Here is a 22,890-nt window from a genome sequence, read left to right as displayed (position 1 = left end):
AGGAGCTGTGTTCACACCTGTGTTGTGGATGACACCTTCCTCATCTCCTGCTGGGTTTTCCCTGCTGTGTGGTCCAGTTCTTTGGACCACACCAGGATTATTCCGTATTTACTCTGCTTTGCCAGTCTTACCTACAGGGATGCCATCAGGTATTGCACAGGAGCTTTAATCCTAGCTCAGTCCTTCACTTGGAGCTTGCATTTTATTTTCCATGACTCAGTTATTTAATGATGAGACCATCAGCCCTTGACATGCCACCAGAAGCTGATGCTTCATGTGAGGAACCTCAAGCTGTATCACCCTTGCCTGTTCTTTAAAAGGCAAGGACACCCTGTGTATTATTTGTAAAGATAATAGCTTAACTGTTCAGTTTGGCATTTTAATTTAGCTGTTGTCCTTTTATACATCCTTTTTAGATCAGGAAAGAGGCAGACAGACTGGCCACTACCTCGGAGACTTTGAAAGCAGTCATTTTACAGCAGTATTGCTCCATGATGGTTATATTTTCCCATAGGAAATAAACATTTTTGGCCTGGTCCTGAGGAGAATGCAATGCTCACCCCAGAACTGCTGCTGCAGGAGCACCATCTCAGAGGAGGACACAGAGACCATCACAGCTACAAGCATCTGACAGGTCTGTGCCAAATGTCTGTGTTGTACGTGTTCTTTATCCTACTGTTTGAAGGATTGTGAAACACAGAAATGGCTGATGTGTGCGGGCACCAAGAGTATATCTCCTGAAGGGAGTGAGCAGAAGGTTCACTGTGGGCATCATAGAACTTGCCCAGGAGGAAGACATCTTCCTGCAATGCTCCAATGTCTGCTTAGGGCACTGCCATGTGTGGAGCAAAGTTCTAGGTTGGCATTTCTTTCCAGTTCAAAGAAGTCTTAGACAGAATTAGTGCACTTTTTCTCACCTCTGGATGTGACCTTTGGGAGAGTGGAGAGAGGGAGATGTTCCATCTCTTCCCTTTTAACCACCTGGATGCCAATAAGGGCTTAAATTCCTGGGTAAAGTGATGTGTAGGGAAAAGATAGAGAGCAGCCACTGCCTCTGGCTGTGCACCATCAAGAGAGGAGGATGGGGAAGGAGAAGATGTTTCAATCCTTGACTTCCATTTATTCCAACACTAAAAGAAAATGAATTTTTAAATCCTGATGCTGAAGCACCTATTAAAAAGAGCGCTAACCTATGGCAGGAGAGTGTCTGGGAGGGAGGGCTTTTTGGCTTAACCCAGCTGATTTTTTTAAACTTATTTTTTACAGCAAATGAACTCTCACTGCCTTTCTTTAAAGGTCACCTCTTTTTTTATAACTACTATGCTGGGAAAATGCTTTTAAGTTTCATCTACTTTGTGTGTGTGCATTTTCTAAGCCCTAGGTTTGTTTCTTATTGGAAAATGGTCTTGGATCATCTCTGAGATGGAAATTTTATTTTATTTATCAGGTATATGAGAGAAAGAAGAGAGGTTTTTAACTCTTTAGGCTCTTTTTTACTGGATGCTCAGCTCCATGTCTCAAACCATGAACCACATCCTACCTGCTGCACTTTTTCTTCCCCTTTTGCTCTGCCAGCATCTCTTCAGAGGCCCTGAAGCTCCTGTCTCCTGTCTCATCTCCTTGTGGTTCTGCCTTTATGCACAGAAGGGGTTAAATGGGTTCTCTCAATTCTTAGCTTCATTGCTAGGGAGCTGTTATTTTATCCTCTTGGCACTGGCACTGGCACCAGCTCCAGAAGGAGAGGCTGTTTTTCTTGCAGCACCCTCCATGGTTGGTGAGGTGTGGAGTTATCCAGGAGACACAGGCATTTTCACATCCTGTGCTCCTCACTATCATCAGTCCATAGCCTGTGGATGTTCACAGGCAAAGTAAAGCTTTAAAAACATTTATAACAAACCCAAAATGTTATTACATCCTTCTACACCTCAGTATCTCTCTTTAGCAAAAGCTCTGTGCTGATAAATAAGACCGAGAGGGGAACCATCACATAGGGATGTACCAACTCAGTTTGCAACCTTAAATCCTCATTAGGGATTAGCTCTCTGGCCAAAATCTGTTGCCTGAGGATTACTAATAGATTTTCAAAGAGTGCCAAAGTGAGCTCATGGTATCCAGACTTTGTCCATACTCAGCCAGACCCTAAAGCACTAATTCTCATAAGTTTTAGGTGGCTCGGGAAGAAGCACAGCAGGACAAAAACCCACGTTAGGTACATCAGTTATTACCTTCCTCCCAGGAGACCACCAGTTGCTCCAAACCTATTTGCTTCATGCCCCAAACCGTTTGCTTTGCCAGAGCTCATGGCTAGACTAAGCACTGCTCCTCTCTGTTGGTCCTGATGTTCCTCATGCTCTTGTACACAGTTCCCTTACAAAAAGCTGTAACAAGTGGTTTCTTGAACATATTAGACAGATTCTATTTTTATTGATTACAAAGCAGCACCAGCTCAAAATGACATTCCCATGACACTCCATATGCAAGGATGTCACAGAACTCTTTTATATTTATCAAACTTCCATCTTCAAACTAGTTAGATTTTCGCTTCATTAATCACATTAAAAGGCTGTTCCTGAACCTCATGCCTCTGGTGGTTAGAATTACACTTCTGATTTCCATCTTAATCTATTCATAGCCACTTGATTCATGTTGCCACATAGTAATATTAGAAATATAATGATATTTAACAATCTGTCTAGTCTGAGGACAGAGAAACATGTCAATAGTCCCTACTTTTATTGTTAACTAAGCATAGGATGGTGTATCTTACTAATAGGAATATGCATTTCAAGAGCAGATGAGCAGCCAGTATAGACATTAATTTACTGAAATCAGAACACTTCTCAGTCAGAAAGGTCAGATACAATGGAAACAGAAAATGCTGCAGTTAAACCCTGCTCTTGCAAAGGGTCTGGCTTTCCTGTGCAGGCTCAGCTCCCTCTGCTAGCTGGTGAGTGCTCATGCTCTGGACCCTGTCCTAGCTGAGCCAACCCTCCTGCCATCTCTTTAGGGCACTCACATCTCCAAGGCACTAAATTTCCATCCTATCACTATTCTCCATAGCATAAGTAGAAATCAGAAAACCACTGACTTCATCCAGAGGTATGTGGACTTTTATCTGCTGAGTGGTTTGCCCTTTAGAGGCCAGAAGTTGCCATAGGTGAGGCTTCTCTATTCATAAGCTTATAAGACTAGATCAGCTCTTATGCTCTGGATTATACAGCAGTAAAATCCATCTTCCTTGAAGAATAAAGTTAAAGCCAAATTCCAGATGCACAGAAACTCCTTCTGTTGTCTCCAGGGGATACTGTCCGTCCCAGCAACTTGAAAGCTCCAGACAACTCCTTAAACCAGGGTTGGATCTGGCACAGCTCATGGTGCTGGAGCAAGCTAAAAGCTGGTGTTGGCCAGCAAGAGCTGGTGATGGCCAGGCACCAGTTCATCTGGATGTGGAAGAAAACAACACTGCATGCATGTTCCCTTTGTTGTGATGATGTACCAGCAAAGACTTCCTCTGTGCATGGTTTCTGAGGCGTATAATCTTCACAGAGAAATGCTGGCCCTTTGCCCTGCTGGCAGTAACCATCTCTGCTGCTCGGCCACATCTCCTTGCAGAGCTGAGTGAGGCAGCTCAGCTGCAGCTTGGGACATGCATATGCTCGTGGGCCATTTCAGAGGCCTGGGAGCACACAAAGGCTGAAGGTAGCTGCTGTGCTGCATGGCCATGCTGCAGGTTGCAGAGGCTTAGGAAACCCATTTTGCTACCAAGGATTGCCTTAGCACCATCACTGGTAATTAAAACCTTTCCTGCTTTGTGCCCTGCCTGGCCAGCTGGCTTCCCACCTGCCCAGTGTTTCGTTGACATGTTTGTCATGGTCATGGGCTCTCCACCTCCCTTTTGGCTTGTCATCCTTGCACGGGAGGAAGCAAGGAATGGCTGCCAGGGCCAAGAGTGCAGCCAGCACCCAGGCAGGCACTGGGAAGTGTTTGAGGCCAGGTTGGACAGAGCTTGGAGCAACCTGGTCTGGTGGAATGTGTCCCTGCCTGTGGCAGAAGGTTGGAACTGGATGAGCTTTAAGGTCTCTTCCAACCCAAACCGTTCTGTGATTCTGTGACTGCTACCCACCTCCCTACAGGCCCCTGGGTGGGAGCACTGCCTCCCAGGGTGTCACACACAGCCATGAGCTTACCTCCGTTGCTGGCAATACCATCATCAGCTGCCCTGCAGGCATGAGTCTTAAAGCTGACACTCTACTGCTGGAGAGGCTGGAGCATCTCTCACACACTCCATTTTTCCCCTTGGCACGTGAACACATCTATAATGTGGCAGATGCTTCTTTTTCATTTAGTAACAAGAGACATCAAAAGATGTATACTGATTTATTGCCTACAGAACTGCACTCTGTAATATGTCTATAAGATCCCACTGAATCTGCAAAGTCAATAGCTCCATCCCTTTGCAATGAGCAAATGGAGAAGGCTGTGAATTAATAACTTCCCTGACCTCCAGCTTCTGCGAGGCCAAACAGCTGATGGAGGAGTTAATCCAATAATCCATTTTGGCATCTGGAAGGTAGCACGCTCCCTGCCAGAGCCTGGACCTACAAACAAAGTGAAGGAAAAGCAAACACATCTTAGGGCTGGGGAGGGGAAACAGGGAGGAGAAGGAAGGATCTCATCCTGACAAAGGCAGTGGCTGCACTGTACCTTCATCTTGCAGAAGAGGTTTGGGGCTTTATTTGTTCCACCAGGTTGAGCTGGACTTTGAGCACTTACTGCTGGGCTTTTTTGCATTGCTCAGTGCTCAGGGGAATCAAAAGCTTCTTCCAGTGACCTCAGCCTGAATTGCTTCTCACCTCCACAGAGAAGTCCCTGACCTTTTCCTGCCAGCTCAGCCAAGGGCACTGCGAAGCTCTTGCCTGTCCTGGGACCTCTGAGTGCTTCAGCAGCCGTAACTGCTACTGATCTGGGAATTCTGCTTTCATATACTATTCCCAGTCACTTTATTACTTTACCAGACTTTAACTAATCAGCTTGAAATTTCCTCTGTAACATTTAAATTAAAAGGGGAAAAAAAAAAAGAAAAGGAATGAAACTGGCTAAAATATTCCAGCTGCTCAAAAAAGAGGTATTAAAAACCATATTATATTCCTCATCTTAAAAGCAAGGCAATGGTTTGCTTTGCTGTGAACATCAGTAGTCCAGCTTTCAAATCCCAATGTGAGGCTCAGAGTGGGTCAGGGATTTGCTGTTCTCCCCCTGTGGAATTTGCCTGTGGTGGGACAGAGCTGCTCCAGACAGCTCTGCACCAGCTCTGCACTGGGCTGGAGCACTCCCCACAGGCACCAGTCGATTTTGCACTTTCAGGTTGAACCCTTGAGACAAGCCATTGTTGGGACATGAACAGACACCACTCCCACTGAATGTTGAGCATTTGGAGGGGGGAAAACCACCTTTTAGGGTGACTTCCAGCGGGATGCTTGGAAAACTGCTATCACCTCTTCATAAAGCCATCTGCTGAGCATGCACAAACGTGAGCTGGTGAATTCAATAGCATAGAGTTTATTAAAAAAACAGTCAGGATACGGAGTTGGACAGAAGCTGTTGACAGTGTGCTTGAACTTGTGGTAGCAGACAGAGCCCAGGTGCTTTAAGAAAGAGCCACTCCATGTGCTGGGCATCAACTTGTATTATTTTCCTTTTGGATTACAGGACTCTTTAATTAAGGGGCCTGACTTTATAATCCAATCAATCTTGATAAATAACAGCTCTCTTTTGCAGATAAAGTTGTAGGCTTATCGCTGCCCAGCAGCCATATTTTAAAGCCCATCCATAAAATTACACAGCAAATCAGCTTACGTAGCATCTGGTGGCCACAGCTGCGTGCAGGCAGGACTCTGCACTTGTGCTGACAGCGGCATTTCAGTGACACTGTGCCATCCTGGGCATCAGTCCTACTCAGCTCTTCTCCTGTTACCACCATAACTAACTTACTGCTTCTTCAGCAGCATTATACTCTCTACTTCTCATCCCATTCATCCCACGAAACCTCTAGCTCGGAGTTCCTGTAATTATAAGGGGGAGGTTACAGTGCTGGAGGATGAAATGTAATGCAATTCATTAATAGACTATTTTACCCATTCTTCACCTTTCCCTGCCAAGTAGCTTTGTTCTAAGAAGGGTATCAAACAGCCATTTAATTGTGATTTAATTGAACAGTTACTTGTGCCACACAGACATCAAGGAATGGTTATGGGAATGCTTTTCAGGAATCAGTAAAAAATGCTGCATGCTGGATTAGCATCCGTATCTGTAAGGGATGAATCGTGCCAGTCCTACCTTTAATACCTGGTTGTTTGCATGAGCCTTGCTGCACTCAGCATCCCTCCAGTGTATGGAAAAGCATAGAGCCCACTGTAAAAGCAGCACAGGGGGATGCAACACTCTTTCGTTGGGCTGGTTGGGATTAGTGGGTGCAGAGGAGACCTCAGGGTGACAGCCACAGTGCTGAGAGGGGCTCTGAAACAGTTTACCCAACATAATACAAAGAGTTTAGAACTGATCCCAGACCTTGTTTCCACTCTGGTATACGAGCAAGCCTTGCAAAACGGCATTTTCTCAGACAGCTTTGTACTGAATTTGGCAGAGATGAAAGCAAAGGCAAGCCTTGGTAGGCAGCAAGTCTCAAACACGGCAGGGCAGAGTATGAAACTCCAGAGGGTATCCACAGAGCTGAGACCAAAAGGTTGTGCAGACCTATCTAAGCTAAACTTGTCCCCAGATAGCATCACTGTCTCATTTCCTGGAATGTATTACCTCGACAGAGCTGACAAAAATAAACAGAGGAAAAAAGACCATTCTGCAATGCAATCAAACTTCAATTGCCCATTTTGTTTTTGTCCTTTAAAAGAGCTAATAACGTTGTAATTGGTGGAGATATCTCCAGGGCTCCATAAGTGAAAGCGAGAAAGAGATTTTCTCACCATGAACTAGAGGCATATTTTTCAGAAGAAGAGGGATGTATTACCCAAATGAAAGGAATCCATATAGATTTCTACCTGATGTCCAAACCAGTGACACCTTGTTCCTTTGAGTGCTGGCTTTTAATGGCTCAGAGATTTTGGTGCGATTGTGGTAGAAAAGCATCCCTGGAATTTGCTTCTTGGCAAGGAAGGATTCAAATTCACTGGAGTGGATTGAGGGTCAAAAATACATGGAGAAAAGTTCTCCATTATGGCTATTCTTGCTTACCTGATACCTAGCTTTGCTCCATGACACACTGAGGTGGCAAGCACTGCTTTTATGTCCTGAACTGGTTAAGCGAAGAGCCAACAAAGTGGAGAACATTCAATTAAAGCACATTTTGTCTTAAACTAACATCCCTGAGCTTCCTTGTCTCCCTACTCCTGTCATCAAATTTGCATTCAAATTCACCTGGTTTAATACGCAGCCATGGTCACCCAAAAGGCACACACAATTTTGGGCCACAAACAGCAAAATTGCTTTCATCTTTCACAAAATGCCCAAAGCAGGCTCTGATTATTCTGTTCATTTCCAGATACCTGTTCAAGTCCAGGTTGGATGGGGCTTGGGGTAGCCTGCTCCAGTGGAAGGTGTCCCTGCCCATGGCAGGGGGTTGGAACTGGCTGAGCTTTAAGGGCCTTTCCAACCCAAACCAGTCTGGGATTCTCTGATTTACCGAGCCTTATTTTATTTGTCACATCTCTAGCTGGGGTCCAGAAGATACAGAAACACCCTGAAAACAGGTCCTAAAGTATTGTTTGGAGTCTGACTTGGTGCTTCTTTTGCCTCTTCCAGACTGAAGGACTCCAAAGGGGATAGACAACATGCTGTAGATGCACGGGCAGTGATCTGAGAGTCAAAGGTAGGTGCCCAAAACCCAGCAAGTGTCTCTGAATCTTATGCTCTGAAGCATTTCATAAAATCACAGCCTAAAACTGAGGAGTGCTTGAATAATCCACCACCACCAGATGTGTCTGTAAAGCCTTTCTGGAGCTTACTTTGCCTGGTTGTGGGTGTCCTTGCGGGCAGCGTTGTATCGGCTCCCTGGGAGCACCACTGGGCTCGCACTGCTGGGTGCTGGTGTCCATAGCACCCATGTCCACGCTGCCGAGTCAAAGAGGATGCTCTGATCTTTCAAGGAGAAAAGTGGGAATGCAAAGGGCCAACTCCCCAGGCTCTGCCTGAGCCCTCCTCCGCTTCATAGCCTTGCAGTGCCAGGAAGACCCCAAGGTATGCGGGAAGCAAAACCTTGTAGTCCTCCATTATCTTGCACATTATTTAGAGCCTGACCTATTCTTCTTTTATACTTTGCAAAGTAGTTCTGGTTTCTTCAGGATCCAGGAGTTATAGAACAGTAAATGATCATTTTATTGGAGTGATTGGCTTCATCCTAAAGCTGGTTCTTAAAGAACAGACTTTAAAGGTTAAACTGTGTGCCAGGGTAATATGCACATCACATTCCCGGGTGCCTTTTGTGTTTAAAAATCGACAGTTTCCATCTGTGAAAAGAGGAATTTAGACATGCTGATACTCTGACATTTAAATGTGAGCAGTGGAAGATAAACACAGTCTGACATAAAGTAAATGGGGTGATACTAGGAAAAGTTAAATTTCAGATATTCATGCTCCTGCCTTTACCTGCTGGGGTCCTGTGCACCAGAAGGAGCATTTACCACACATTAACACTGTCATGTCTCTGTGTTTGTTATAGCAGGTCAGCACAACACGCCCATGAATGGGATCTCTTCAAAGCTAAGCGCCAGTGTTGGCTGTAAACTTGTTCAAAACCTTTTCTGGCTAGTGCTGAGTCTCACATCCCTACTTTGCAGCTAGCAAAGCTGGGCTCAGAAGGGTTTTAGGGTGTGGGTCTCTGCCACAATGTCAGATGCAAATGATTTTACAGCAGTTCTGGATGTGTGAAGAGTGAGAAAAGCAACTTTTAGCGTGAAGCCTCCCTGCTGCAGCCTGTGCCTGTACCTGCAACCCAAGCAGGTCTCTGTCTAGACAGCCACCCGCTGTGCCATTCCGCAGCCACATGAAAGCACAGGTCTGAGTGGTGGTGAATAAATACCTTAGTGGGCTGGCTGCGATGGGCTGTGGGTCTGTAGCAACATGTAGTATCTTTTCTCCTTAAAAGGAGGAGATTCCTTCACTAGCTGTAGCAATTTCTGTAGTAAATAGTATTGTTACAAGTGAAATGAAAGCACAAAAAGATGTAAAATGTGCTAAAAATGGTAAGCTAGTGAAAGCAAACAGCGGTAAGGGGATAGCTAGATATAACATCCCTTTGGAGCAGTCCCAGTCTGGTCTGATTTTGCTGTTGGCACCGTCTTGTACCCAGGTGACCTTGAACTAACCCAGGAAAATTTGCATTTATGAATAGTTTTTAAATCTCTGGCCCCTTCAGTAATGTGATCCAACCCAACTGTGTGTGATGGAACGGCTCTTTGGGATCTTGTCTGCCTCTTTCTCTCTTGGAAGCCCCAGGGGTGTGTAGGCAGGTTAAATAATGCAAGAGCAGCTGTAATTATGCTGAGCAGTTTCTCTGGAAACATTTGAAAAATATTAGCACATCATTCTTTTTTTTTTGTTCTTTTTTTCCCCCTTTTTTTCCCCTGGCCTCTGTTGTAAGGGGTCTAGAACAAATCTAATGGCTTAATGAGATCTATGACAACATACGACATGAAAGAGATTTTTAGTGACTTCCATTACCCAAACTCAATCAGAGGAGAGTAATCAGCAAGTCCCCCTGTTGTGAGAAGTGCAGAATGAAACCTTGGTGAGATGGGAGAGATGCAAGAAAGAGAGACTCATTGCAAAGCAAGCACAGAGATACTTACTGTACCCCTCAAAGCACCCAATGAATGCTGAACATATAGATTACAACATTAGCCACCTCTCTCTGCTGTTTCCTTGCTCTAAAATGGGTAATTGAACATAAATAGTCTCTTAATCTATGCTTTAAAAAACCCATTAATTTAATGTTAGATAAAGCCCTTTGTTTCCTTGTTTCTTGGGAGGGGGAGGAAAGGAAATCTCTGAAATCTAGGTCTGCTGTGGCTGGTTCACACACATAGCACTGGTCCCAGGCTTAGTGCTTGGAAGGGAGGCAGGATGTCAGGTTGTTACATACTCCTCCATTTCTGATTTGCCAGTGTTACCCACTGCAAGCTGCTGAAACCAAAATACATGATTATTTATCCAGCTGAAACCCAGAGCATGCATGTTGCAGCAGGTGAGGGCACAGAAAATCCCCACAGATCTGCAGAAAGTGGTGTCACAAGAGTTTCTATGGCAGGTCTGGGAACAAACAGCTCAAGAGAGCGAGCTTTAACCCACCTCTGTCCCTCTTCCTCCTCTGCTCTTGTGTCTCTAGTGCCTATTTGTGTAACACGCACTGAATAGTAACAGGTAGGCAAACCATGTGTCTAAAGCTCAGGTGATCTCTTAAGACAACTATTTCCAGCAATTCTGAGGCTCCACTGGCTGGCCAGTTTTGCCCACCACTTCTCCAGTGTCTCGTCACAAAGGGCTTCTCACACCAAATGCCCTGCAAGGGGCTTTCAGGAGCTGGTTTCCACCCTCTTTCCTCTCCTCTCCCCCTGGGCTGTACCCAGCCTGCAGGATGATGCTCTCCTAGCCTGTATCACTTTTAACTCTTCTCTGTTAGGCAAGGCAGGGATGGAGGCTCTGTGTCCCCCTCTTTCCAGTCCATCCCCACTGGTGTGGGTGAGCTGCCTGCCAGCTCCTGTGCTCCAGTTTCATCTCTGCTCTCACAGATGTACAGCAGCCTCTTGGACAGTACACGTCTCACCACTGCTTGCTTTGGCTGTGTGGTGGCTGGAGCTGTGCCTGCTCAGCTGCATGCTGGCCTCACATCCACAGCTCTGGTGTAGCAGGCAGCCTGCCTGGCCTGGCCTGTTTTAGCTATTGTTAACTTGTGTCCTCTCCATCTTTCCTCTGCTGGATTTTAGCAGACAACCCCCTCTGGAGAAGCAGCCAGCACTTGGCTTTCGTGCCCATCAATCCTTCTAGCAGGTTTCTCTCTTGTCTTGTGCTGTGATCCCACAATACAAGAAGGATTCCCATTTGTTCCCTGTCTTTACATCTGACTCAGATGTCTCAGTTCCTTGTGAGCACCTGGGGAAGGCATCAAACCCACACCTCCTCCAGACCCATTTCAAAGCTGTTGTCTGCTATGGAACACGATTCCAAAACCAGGGCTGCTCCTAGGGTTCTGGGAATGCCAGTATCAGGCTGTATTACAGGGGAAGGACTGAGGGATTGGTCAGTGCATGGGGACACATGACAGCCAGAGGCCCTATTTGCATGGCAGGCAAGAGCACACATTACCAGGCTGCAGGATCTGTGCTTTCCCACAGCAGCCATCGCAGGCAGCCCCTTGTCCTGCATCCTCTACTTCACCAGGCACTGAAAGAGCTGTGCAAGAGCAAGAGAGAGGCACCATGACAGGGAATGGTACTGGGGGACATCCCCTCCTCTGCCTGTGAAACTGGAGAGCAGAGTTTCAGTAGGATGGTTTCATTCATTAGACACTCTGAACTGTTTTCTGTCTGCTCATAGCCGGACACTGATGCTTGGCCAGACAGTGCTGTCTCCAATTTGTCCCTGGCACACCTCTCTCATAAATCTAATTCTCTTGGCAAATGAAGAGCAATACACTCCTGCTAACAGAGGTAACCAGGTAAAGTACTTTGCAGGGACATACAAGTGAATGAATTCCCCCAAACGATGATGGTTATACGCACTGGCCCACACTCACGTATAATAGAGTTTTACTCATGTTCAGAGACAATGTCCAGTAGTAAAATGCTTTCATGTCTGTGGCATAAATTCTTCTAGTGGGAACATGTCAGTCACAGTCAGACAGCTTTGCTGGCTTCTGCAGGATTGGCTCTAGAACTTTCCCAACTGGGAGTGAATAGAGATCAATTTAAACGTGTCACAGCTTGGATGGTTGTACTGTTCCTGCAGTAGGTAGTAGGCTGCAGATGGTAGGAAGGCTCTAAAGAGGGATCTGGACAGGATGGATCAAAGGGCTGAGGCCGGTTGAATGAGGTTCAACCTGCTTCAGTGCTGGGTCCTGCACTTGGGTCACAACAATCCCATGCAACTCTCCAGTCTTGGAGATGAATGCCTGGAAAGCTGCTCATGAAAAAGGGTCTGGGGGTGTTGATTAACAGCAGCTGAATACCAGCCAGAAGTGTGTCCAGGGGCCAGGAAGGCCAAGAGCATCCTGGCTTGTGTCAGCAATAGTGTGTGCAGCAGGACCAGAGCAGTGATCATCCCCTGTACTGGACAGGTGGTCCGCACCTCGAATCCTGTGTTCAGTTCTGGTCCCCCTCACTACAAGAGACATTGAGGTGCTGGAGCAGGGCCAGAGAAGGGCAGCAGAGCTGGTGCAGGGCCCAGAGCACAGATGTGATGGGGAACGGCTGAGGGACCTGGGGGGTTCAGTCTGGAGAAGAGAAGGCTCAGGGGGACCTTATCACTTTCTACAACTGCCTGACAGGAGGTTGTAGCGAGGTGGGGGTCAGTCTTTTCTCCCAAGTAACAAGTGATAGGACAATATGCAACAGCCTCATCTTGCATCAGAGGAGGTTTAGACTGGATTCTATGATTTTATGCCCTTGCATTGTTGCAGGAGGGCAATAACACAACATAACATTGTTCACCACCACTTCCAAGGAGCAGAGTGTAATCCCTGCTACAAATCACTGCTTACCACTGGGGTAGGAGGAGAAGGAACCATCCGCTGCTGGGAAATAAATGGCTATTATTTTCTGATCCATTTACATCTGGAGATTTCTTAAACGGTGTAGATTTAATTCTGCCCAAATGAGGAAAGCACAGACAGGTTACAGGAGAGACAGATAACTATTCATTTATAATTCCAGGCAAGACTTTTGCTTTTATTACCCTCATTATATTTTAAAGACATAACCAAGAGCATATGCAAATTAGCACCTTTGATTATTAGCAGGGAAAACCCTACTGCATATATAAGTGTACCAGTGTGATTTAGCAGCAAGCACACTAAGGATATTATACATGATCACTGGCATCCACTTAAAGACTTTGAGATCACTGAATTAGTTTCCTGGGGCTTACTGTAACTGGAGTTTGGCTGAGTTGGACTGTCAGAGTGATCTCAGGGCTCACTGTTGTTGAAAGGGGCAATTCTGGAACTCACTCTGCCTGCAATTCTGTCCCCCCTGGGCTGCCTACAGGCTCATGCTCTGCTACAGATAAACCCCTCAGTGGAAAAGCCAGTGAAGTTTCCTGCTGGATTAGTGAGATGAACAAGCTCAGTGAAGGGTCTCAGGAGCACCAGGGCAGACGGAGGAGGAAGATGCCAGAGCTTCCCTTGACAGCAGTGAGGTAATAAATCAGCTCAGTCATGAAATCAGATGAAGTCTCACTTCTTGGTTTAATCACCTCTGCATATATATATAGCTCCTCTGGGCCTCTACCCTTCCCCTTGCAACCCACAGGGCACGTGGACTTGTAGAAAAGTGCAAACTGAAATCACAAAGATGTGCACTCAAGTTTTAGCTATGTGGAAGTGCGTTACAAAGCATCCTACATTCCATAAGAAGTGACTTCAACTTGATCCCATGATGTTCCTCGACAAGATAATTTAGTCATCTTAGCAAGCATGACATCCATCCCAGCACTCACCCAGCATCCTGGCTTCATCTAACATAGCAGTCTTCCTTTAGGATGTCAAATTCAATAAGTAACAACACCAAAGAGTGGATGCTATGGAAGAAGATGGTATAGTCAGCAATGCTGACAGATACAGTGAGACAAAGGGGAATCTTTTGATGGAAAAGCTGAGTATCAGGTGTGCTAGGCAGGTTTTTCAGTAAAGAAAAATCATTATTCAAGAATTTCACTATAGAACAAATAATACCAGAACAATCTATTTCCATTAAATTCAGTAATAGTCTCACTGGCTTTTGGGCTTTTGGAAACTATTCTAGTGGAATCACACTAATTAATGCACAAAGAACAATGTACAGAACAAACAGGCAGGCTATTCTTGAATCAGGATCATATCTTTAAAGCATTGTGATGGAAAGGGCTGCACTACATAGTGGCTGAGGTGCCGGAGGTTAAAAGCTGCAAATGCTGGTCCTGCATGCAGGATGCTGCTTTGGGCCAGATGGGAGATGAATTGGATACTTAGGTCTTTTGGTGGGATTTGGATCATATAAATAAGAATGTATTTCAGTGTCATCCAGCATTCATCTATCTACAGGAAATACTGTGATAAAAATGAGGAAATTAATCTCTCCCCTCAAGATATCATTCCAGTGCAGTGAATTTCATTAGTTTTCCTGGGATTAAACAGCTCCCAAGGCCGTGTCCCTGCAGACCTAGTGTGGGCCATGCAAGCTGACTGCAAGACAAGCTGCTTCCACAGAGAGCCTAAGCCAGGGAAAGCCCCTGTGTGGCAGAATGTTTGCAGGTAAAATAACCTAATGAAGGTCCTTCAGCTCAGCTCGGAGTGAGCACTGCTCATGAAGGCCCTGCTCTTGAAGGCCCTGCTCCCAAAGCTGGTGGCTTAGCAGCACACCCGGCATCTGCTTGCTGGCACTGATTGCTGCACAACCACATCTATATTGAGAGGCGACAGGAAATTTATCTCCCAGCACCTCATCAAATCAAGTGTAATTCCTGACCATTTGCCAAATGGGAGCGATAACTGTGCTAAGTGCCTTGGAGGAGAGTCTTCTGCAAGTCACATGTGTGGATCATGAGCTCCTGTTGGTCACAGTTCTCTATGACTTGATGAAGCCCTTGCATAAGGAGCTCTGCTGACCTGCTGGGAAAGGTCAGAGCCATCTCTGTTACACTACAGACGTTTTCTACACACGGCACGTTAAATTCCTGGATATTAAGTAGCTGTATCATGCCTTCAGGTTGCCAAATACAGGTCACTTGGTTCCTGTTAGCTAATTTGCTCTGGACTTTGTGATCCATAAGAATTTGGTACTTTTCAAGGACTCAAAAACATCTCTCTCCTATTGTACATTTCCCAGAGGTCTTAAGGTGGGGGCAAGCACGATAATAACCTCTTTCAAATACTCCTAAAGTCAATCTGTAAGTTCTCTGCTCTTCACCCTTTATCCCTGAAAGGGCCTGAAGACAGTCAGTCCAACCCAGCTTTTGCTGCATAGGTCTTTGCAAGGCTACTCTGGATAACAGAAGAGGGAAAAAACTTCATCTACCAAGACATCTGTGCTTTAGCTGCAATGAAACACCTACTTTAAGAATGCTCATCTGGCCACGCAGTTTGCCCACTGCTTGGTGATTAATCACAACACTTGAAGCCAAAGTGATCACTTACAGTGTAGTGTAATATGACTGGCTCTTTGCAAAGGCAGCATGCAATGGCTGGGGATTTTCCCAAAGAGGTGAATCCTTTCCAAATGAACGCTGTGTGTCTACAGGGGGGCATGTAAAATACTCAGAAATATATGCACTTACAACAACTAGTTAATGCATTGCCCTGAGCTCAGCTTTCTATCGGTGCCCTTGAGCTCTTGCTAAATAGCACTGAATTTGTACTTGACGTTCTCTGGCTATTCCCTTCAGCCACTAAAGGGATATAAAGACAGTATTGCAAGATAATCCCAACTAGTTGGTTAATGCATAGCTGGCAAGCTCTCAAAGCTAGACAAGATGTAATGAACAGGTGGAAAACACTGGCAGACTATTGTGTATTTTCTTCTGTAGGAGTACAAAGGCAGCATTATCCTTATGAGGTCTGATACAGTTCCCTTCCATGTGCCTAGGAATCCTTTCCATGATTGCAAAAGGAGCCCCAGTGGAGCCTCTGTAGCAAACCCCAAGGAGTAAACACAAGCCATCATCTTGGGCTTTATGAGCTGGGGTCCCATTAAGAATGTCATATTCTAGCTTCAGTGTTGCCAGGAAATCCAGGTGATATTTGTTTGCACCTTGGCTTTTGGCTGGGAAGAGCAAATCCAGTCCTTTGAAAACAGTTGGAGTTTTTATCTGTCTCCTCTGCAAGCAGATCTAGTGTTTGGCAAAAATACGTAACAAAATACTTACTCCAAATGTCGGGTAAAGTAAGCTTTTCCTTGTGGATGTGCATGGAGACTTCCATATGTGAGGGAACAGAGGGGATGTGCTTTTAAGGGGCAAGTGTATTTTGAATGGTGTTTTTTTTTGTGGTTCTGCTAATTCACTGTTCCCTTGGAACGTGTTTTCTATGTTTCCTTCTTTATCTTTTCTATCTAGAGTGTAAAATCTTCAGGGAAAGGATTGCTTTACCTGGTGTGTACTCAATACCCAGCACTCACCTGAACCTCGCTGTGATTACTGTGGATGAAATAAGCTGTGACTGCTCCATCTCTGGCAGTGTTCAAGGCCAGGTTGAGGAGCTTTAGGGTCCCTTCCAACCCAAACCAATCTGTGATTCTATGATTCTATTGGTGTCTGCAACAAACGGGAGGAGTTGTACAGCACCGAGCGCAAGGGTCCTGCTTCTTGATAGGTATCCAGAAGCCAATTTGTGCAAGTAATAAGACTATCTTAAATCTGGATTTTAGGAGGTCTGGATTTGACAATGCTTTGCTATATATCCATAGTAATGAAAAAACAAACACTAGTGAAATATTTCAGAGTCTTCATTTGCATAAAATTAGATGCTTCCTCCTCCATCCCTGTCAAAACTTCAGCAAAGAGGGAAATCTCTGTGCCCTAGGAAGCTTAGCTGTGAACGCTTTGAGCTATTCCAGCCCTTGTGTTATAGCTTGGTGTCTACAGTCACAAGTGATTAGCATGTATATGCATTATCAGACTGGAAAAACACTTCCTAGCTTGGGATGTATTTCTGCTTCATTTGCACTGGCTTCCAACCTCATACTCCTTCTCTAAATGTTATACATACTGATCTAAGTTATTTACAGTTAGTTCATATGCCAAACTGATGGAAGATGATGATATAGCCTGGTAAAATGAGTAGAGAACTATTCTAGCATGCTAGTCCTCCTAATATTACTTATCCATGCCAGACCAACACTGAAACATGGGAATCAATTTTATAGAGATGTTGCATTTAGACCTTAAAATTATAGTTGCCTTTATAAAGGCAGCGAATTAAGTTAGGTGATTGACTGGATCAAACTGACAGATGATAGATGAGGTACACAGATTTGGCCAAGAGTCCCTGAATTCTCTTTCACAGCTCTAAGTGTCATTGTAAATTGTTTTTAACATAATTTTGAACCTCTAACTCTGGCAATGGGTAATAAATCAGCTTGAATCCATCAGCAACTGGCCTTATGCGTGCATTCTGGCACTCTTTTTTGTTCCCCTCTAGTTTGAATATAGCTACTATTCAGTGAAATCCAGAAGGAGATTTAGACATGATGGAGTAGGGGAAGCATTTAAGTGACTCAGATACAAACACGAAAAAACCCACGTGTAAGTAGCAAGAAATAGGCATTAAAAGCTGCCAGGAAGATACAGTCAACAACGATATATTAGGATCTTGTTGATTTATAAAGAGCAAAGTTTGAAAGCTGTTTTGATTCCAAGTTTCTGGCCCGTCCTCATGCCTGTTTTCTCCTTCTCCCATGCCTCCAGGCTCCAACTGTCATGCAGGAAAGGCAGGTGATATACAGTGTGGACTTGCAAATCCCCTCATTCCCACCTCAGCCCCACACTTCTGCCACATCTCAGAGTCAGAATATGAGATGGGTTCATATGGTGGATGGGTTCATCTCACCAGCTGTATGTGCCTAGTTAAAGCCTATCCTTAAGGCTCCTTCCAGAGAGTTTGCAGAAAAATGTAGGTCCATGGAGTAAGTAATTTGGACCTAGGTGCCCAAGAATGGTGGGTTTAGTCTCCTTCAGGAAATATTGATCTTTATTAACATCTGTGGAAGCCTGTAGCAGCATCTTAGATGAGATGCTTGACTTACAGATGGCAGGAGTTAGGCAAGAAACTGCCAGTGACGTTTAGGTAGGTGTGTGGGCAGGATTCCTGAACTACACAGGCACTGATGGATTCAGATACTCAGTCTGAATATTAAAAGCACCTCCCCATTCAGCACCCATTGCTGAGATTCAGTCTTGTTTGGCAGAGATTGCTTTGGAGGCTTACTCATGCTTTTGAAAAAAACATAGATCACGCAAACAAAAGGCTCCTTGGGTCTGCAGAGATAACTGTTGCTCAGACTCATACTTGCTGTCTGTCCCAGCTTGTTCCAGCGCCTCTGAGTTTTCGGGTATAACCACAGAAGGAATTACAGATATCCCTTCTCATTACAACAGCGCAAGTAGAATTTCAGTCATCAATCATTCTTGCTCCAGAGTCTCTTTATGCTCTGAAGCTGATTAGCTGCTGAAATAATCCAGCTTTGATGGCAAGCAATGCTTTATTAACACTGCAACTGACTGTTTTTTGCTCATCATGTGCTTTAAATGGATCCTGTGCTTCTTTTTGTTCTTCCTTCTGCCTGTGGAGCTCTCAGGAAGGCTTGGTGACTAACCATATGCTTCGTGCATGTTCTTTGCATCAAAACAAAACCTAAAATGCAAATGCTGCTGGTTGTGTTCTGGGTTTAGGATCTCTTCAAAGCGTAAACATGATCTGACAGTCTTTCTTCTGCAAGTAGGCGCTACACAGGGATTTACTGTATTCATCTGTGCAGGGATGTGCTGGGTCCTAGGCAGACTGAAATTCCTTCACATGGTCTCCATCTGTTCCATCTTACATGAAGGACTGTCCCCAGTGCTGCTATTGCTCTCTCATGAGCACCCAGGCAGGTTCTGTGCCCATGAATCATCATCTCAAGAAAGGAGAAGAGGATCAGCAATAACCCTACTTCAAGTAGAGGGAATTGATTTCAGCAATAGTAATGAGCACACCAGAGAGCTGGAGAGATGCAGCTAATCAAGATGAGCCAAGCAATTAGCAGCGCTAACACGCAGCCCCTCACCAGCCTTTCCCTGCCCATACCCCTGGCAACAAGCAGCAAGTAAATGAGAGGGGTAATAAGAAAGGATTAGATCTGCAGCCATTAAAAAAATCTTTTGTCTTACGTAAGTTCTTTCATCCTATGTAAGTTGCCTTAAAGATTTCCTTTAGATGGAGCAAAATTAGGGTTTTATCTCCTGTGTTAGTTAAGTAGTACCTAAGTGGCAAAATGTGTTGCTGAACACTAAGCAAGAGATGTTAAATGACTTTAAATTAGCCTAAACCATTGCTGCAGCTGACAGACTTGCCTTGTCGCTTTACACAATGTGCTGCAGACCTCAGGTTTCATCTAATGTGGGCAGAACTGGGCCCAGGGATGGGTTCGCTTTGAAACCTCACAGGACCCTACAGTAGTGCCTTCCATTTGTGAGAAACAACAGCACTTCTGTACAGATACTGGATCACAGAGCAGGCTCTGCTGCCGCCACCTTGCATTTGGGGAAGCTGTGGAAAAAGGTGGTGCTACTTTCTCAGGCAGACCGGTAGCCACAGTGGGAATCTCCAGGCCTTAGCTCTGCTGTGCTGTGTGCTCTCAGAGCACTTCCCAACTCTTTAAATCAGTTCCTTCTTAAACCAAATGATGCATTATGTGTTTAGTGAAAATATTGACTGTAAGACCCTCAAAACTTTGTCGACATTCTTGTCAGTGTTTTGGAGAAATAAAACTACCCAGTGATACAGTGTCTCATTTATATGTAAATTGTGAAGAAATTAGGGAAAGCAGAGGACTGCCATTGCAAACAGTACACAGATAACAAATAGTTTGCATATTTCCTTCCCTAAGAACTTTTTGCCATGTTTCAGCTGGGATTATAAAAATAAACAAGTGTTTGGGGGTATGTAACTTGCTGGCCTGATTCTCAGAGCTCAGCATGGCTTCAGAATCAGGTTCCTTTCATGTGCCTCAAAGCTGGGCAGCAAGAATCATCACTCTTTTTTTCTTTAAGCTATAAGCCTTTGATATTAAATATGTATTCAAACCTCTCACTGATACCAAGAAGAGCTATGTGCATTTATAAAGCTCTCATCTACAGCATGCCTAGTTGTTCTGGTTCTGAAATAAGACATCTTTGGAATGCTGAAAAAAGGGGATGGAGATGGAGAGATCAAACCAGGTCAGCACTTTGTCTTTGGTGCAACTGGAAGGTACCTTTGCAGAGGTGAGAGGAGGGTGTGTTCTACCCCAGAAAGACAACCTGTACAACTCAAGAGGCCCAGAATAGCTCCTGATGGGGACCGTTGAAATCTGTAGGACACAGATAACATGTGAAAGCACTACCTGAGGGGAATAATACCAGAGGAAAAACAGCCATAGAAAACATGTTGGCTTTGTCAGCTGTCACCATCAGTAGCTTTCCAAGGTCATCTGTCTGAGCAAAGCAAGCATTTGCAGATTGCAGGAGTGGAAAACTTGCAATAGAGTCAGGTTATTGTGCAGGGCGATGCCAGGCTGGGCTATTTTCATTTCCATCTTCGGATGAAATGGAGTAGAGAACAAGTCTCTGCCAATTTAACTTCATCATAATCCCATTCAGTTACTCCTAGTACATCTGGAGGTTGAAGATCAGAGCCGTCAGTGGGGTGATCTGTTGCCAAGAGCAATTGTCTCTCCGGATCAGATTCCAAAGGCCAGCAAGTCTGTTAAACGATCACCGCAGCGTGATGGCTCTGGAGTTCATTTCACAGATTATACTCACACAAGGCAAATACCCAAAACTGGGCCTGTTACCTCACTGTGCAATTCTGGCACTGCCCCAAAGCATGGGTTGTTATGGCAGGAGCTGGGTACAGAGCACAGATGAGCCCATCCTGCCCCAGGTCTACAAAAGAGCCCATTATGTCTTAAAGACAAACAGCCCAAACTTGAATTAATGGGCTGAGTGACTCTGTCTCACCAATTAACTGTGTGTAACCAATCAATCCTTGGCAGACAGCTGACGTGTTAGTTCAAGTGTTGCTAACACAGAAAGCCATTTTAGAAAGGTAGTGAGACAAACGCACCATCAGGAATCACTGGTCTTTGTTGCGACTGGAATGTGAAACAAGAAAGGTGATACACATCCTTAGTTCTGTTCTGAAAAGAGCAGGAGCAAGAGGGAAGGTTTCTCATGCCAGGAATATGTAATAAACTGGTAATAAATGGAAAGAGATGTTTTAATAAGTGTTAAATAAATGGTATAAATTAAAAATCATATTCCTGAAGATCACAAACCATCCTGTGAATCTGCAGTAAATATCAGAAAGGTGAAAAGCAATAGAGCCAGTGCTGTCACTTTATAAATATATAAGATGGCCATCATTGATTAACTGTTTATTAAAACATCTCTTCATGTCTGATTGACATACTGTAAGCTATTTATAAGCACCTTTTCAAACACTGGTGCAATCCACAATGATTTGCAGTTATTTATCCATTTGTTATAGGAGTTGTCATTATTTTTAAGCCTGCATGGTGCTATCCATCGATGCAGTGTTAACAAAGCAGATGGCCAAAAGAAAAATAAAGGTTAAAAGTTGTAAAAGCAAGTGACAAAAGTACTGTTGATGAAGGACAGAGGGAAAGAAGAGATTTACAGCCTATTTGAGCAAAGTTACCAGATGCAGGTAATGCAGTTACAGATGCCCAGGTGATGGAAAGCCCCATAAAGCAGTTATGGACTCAAACCCAACCCATGTCACCCTTGGCCATGACAGTGGCTGCAGGCCAAAGCCAAGACAAAGGGTCAGGGATCTGTGTGAGGAGGAAGATTTCTCACAGATTTGTTGCCAGAAACAGTGATAGTCTCACTGAGTGCACCACAACCTATCTGAAATAAAGCCTTCCCATCCTAAGAGTAGTCCTTTCATGATGGAGTAAATCATAAAGGATCTAGTATTTGCCTGGGGAGTGAAAACAGTGCATCTATGTGACTGTGGCCACTGGCTTCCCGCATACATGAGTCTCAGTTTCCCCCTAATGTCAGTAATGGCTTCACTATGAAATACTGCCTTTGTTTCTTTTGTTGTTGCTCTGTTGCTCTTTTAATTCAGAAGCATGCTCTTTGTTCTGAAAGCCAAACTCTGTTGCAACCTGCTTTTGCCCTATACTCCAGGCTTGCATAGATACTCTTAATGACTCCAACTGCCTTTGAAAGGCAGCAGACATTTAACAATCATACACAGGTTATGTGAGTAATGTTCTTCTATCGGAGGGTGGTGTTTATTAAAAATAGAAGATTGTTTTATTGTGATATTCTTTCTGCACAGTAGAATTCTGTGTAACACGGAGGATTTATTAATTGTGTAACCTCATCTGGAGAAGTATTAAAGTACTAAATTAAGAATCAGGTGAAAAGAATCCCCACTGAGCTGCTGAGATAATGTCTAAGCATGTTAATACTGAATATCTTACTTTTCTCCCCAGTATCTCGAGAGGATCCTATTTCACATTTTCTTTACATGGAGGTGTAAAGAGTAGAGGAAGTAACAAAGAGTGCAGCATTACCAGCAGGATTCAATTGATCCAACTGGCATGATGAAGAGGCTTTTGTCAAGCCAATGCGGGAGAAATCTTTCTGAGCTATTAGAGAATAAAACCCAAATCAATTTGTGACCTGTAGTTTCAGGTCTCTAAGAGCAGTTCTCAAAAGGCTTGAGATTTGTCATAGTCTCTTTGTTATGTCTTTGCAACCACTGAAGTGTTTCAGAGTGAGACAGATCCTGTGTTAATGCACAAGTCACTGTGGCCATTGGCCAGTTGTCCATCCTTGGCCTGCTTTGGAGCAAAACTCATGCACATTCTGGTCACAGCCAAGTTACCTCTGTCCAGACGATGAGCAGTGACCCAGGTG

General features: G+C 44.6%; 1 long non-coding RNA gene across 2 annotated transcripts in view; it reads left to right on the top strand.

The window, feature by feature from the left end:
- Positions 1-512: 512 nt before the first annotated feature.
- Positions 513-22,890, top strand: part of LOC130605427 (uncharacterized) — a 50,383-nt gene continuing 28,005 nt past the window's right edge. For both annotated transcript variants that reach the window (XR_008973691.1, XR_008973690.1), the window contains exons 1-2: positions 513-634; positions 7,816-7,882. This is a non-coding gene — a long non-coding RNA (uncharacterized LOC130605427). The remainder of the gene's footprint in view (positions 635-7,815; positions 7,883-22,890) is intronic.

Source organism: Pezoporus wallicus, unplaced genomic scaffold, assembly GCF_028554395.1.
Source record: "Pezoporus wallicus isolate ANWC-B61680 ecotype Strahan unplaced genomic scaffold, APGP_CSIRO_Pwel_v1 contig_13721, whole genome shotgun sequence".
Taxonomy (NCBI): Eukaryota; Metazoa; Chordata; class Aves; order Psittaciformes; family Psittacidae; genus Pezoporus; species Pezoporus wallicus.
The sequence above is the reverse complement of the archived record's forward strand: the minus strand, read 5'-3'. Positions and strand labels throughout refer to the sequence as shown.